Here is a 1,644-nt window from a genome sequence, read left to right as displayed (position 1 = left end):
TCTGCTGCTCTGATTCAGCTCTCTGGCCAACCATAGCCTTCCCCTTCCTTCTGCTACTGCTTTTGCCACCTCCACCTGCTCTCTCCTCTGCTTTCTCAGGAGCCAGAACTGTCAAAATGACCCTCGTCAAGGCAGATGTGTGAAGCAGCAGCCAGAGCTCCCTCTCTGAGGCAGTGTCTGTCCTGGTGTTTCACTACTCATCAGGCAGAACAATTCCCACCTTCCCAGCCACAAAGGAGATGTGCAGGGCTCTGCAGGTGGAGAGGAGGCTGAGGTTGGACTAGTTTGGGAAACACCAATGTCAATGACTCAAAGATCTGGGGGTTTTCTCAGTCCTAGTGTGATTGCTGCCATTCTCATTTGTATGTCAAGCTAGGAGCAGGGCCAAGCAGGTGTTCCCAATGGACAGGGTATTGGCTACAGGTGGTTTGGTGCTGGGAGAGGGGAGGGGAATGCTGCAGGGGTCTGCCCTATAAGGCAGCTCTAGGTAAGGAGATGTCCTGTGCTGCAAAGCTGATGCCATTTCCATGTCAGACTGCTGAGCTATCAGCAGTTTGTGCCATCTAGGAAACATAACACAGAGAGGGTAGAAAATGCCAGACAGAGCAGGAGAAAGAAGAAGGGACAGAATGGGCAGAGGGAAAATTCATCTGTCTGTGCTGCTTGGGTGAATGGAGGAATCTGGAGTGAAGGAGCCAAGCTCAGCCCAGGTAAGAGCAAAGAAATATGGTGGTTTATGTTTGGGTTTGTATATGTTGCTATGTGAATCCATTTTGATTGGCAAAACATTATTTTTTTCTGCAAGTCAAGGCTGACGACAGTTTTAGCTGCATCATGTCCTGGTGTTTATTTTGTCCTGGAAGACTTCTCATGGTGTTTTCTATGTCATTCATTCCACTGAAGGTGAGGGGAAGAGGGAGTAACTGGGTGAGTGTTTGGCTGTGCTTAACCCACCAGAGATACACACACACACAAATGCACCTACACTTGCATATATATGGCACATGTATGAACAGGTGTGGGGAGTGGTGCTGTTACCAGCATCTCAAAAAACGCTGCCAGCACTCACACAGCCATGAACAGGGGGAGACTGATCCTTTCCTTTCTCTCTGGCTGTTCAGGTTTGGAGATTGGTATTGGACACATAGATCCAACTCTCCCACATGCACATCAGCAGCTCCCTTGGAATCTGAGCTATAGCATAGGTCTGTGGAGCTGTGCCTGCAGCTCAGTGCCTGGTGCTGATTTCTCCTAGTTGGAGGCTAGTCCAGTTTGAGATTTATACACAGAAACACACATACTCTGTACAGGTTTGTAGCAGTGTGAGGAGCTGGGGCAGATCGTCTGCAGAGGAGGAGATGAGCTGTCAGCCAGATGCGTTGGTGGTATAGTGGTGAGCATAGCTGCCTTCCAAGCAGTTGACCCGGGTTCGATTCCCGGCCAACGCAGCTGTTTTTTGTTTGGCTGTGTCACACCTGCACACAGCTCAGGTACTGTCCTGGCACTGCATCAGCTTCTGCTCTGCTCCTCTATTCCCTCCCCTGACACAGCTGGGTTTGCTGGCCAGGCACTCTCCTTCCCACCATCTGTTCTAGGGATTCTAGATGAGGGTGCTGGAGGGAAATGCTCTTGCAGCACCATGGA

General features: G+C 50.3%; 1 non-coding gene across 1 annotated transcript; it reads left to right on the top strand.

Moving 5' to 3' along the window:
• The first annotated feature begins 1,376 nt into the window (after positions 1 to 1,376).
• TRNAG-UCC lies at positions 1,377 to 1,448 on the top strand. Its single transcript has one exon. It is a non-coding gene; the product is annotated as a tRNA-Gly (tRNA).
• Positions 1,449 to 1,644: the final 196 nt, after the last annotated feature.

The sequence above is a fragment of the Acanthisitta chloris genome, unplaced genomic scaffold, assembly GCF_000695815.1.
Source record: "Acanthisitta chloris isolate BGI_N310 unplaced genomic scaffold, ASM69581v1 scaffold707, whole genome shotgun sequence".
In the NCBI taxonomy this organism is placed as follows: Eukaryota; Metazoa; Chordata; class Aves; order Passeriformes; family Acanthisittidae; genus Acanthisitta; species Acanthisitta chloris.
Note: the sequence above shows the minus strand (reverse complement) of the source record. Positions and strands in the feature narration are given on the sequence as shown.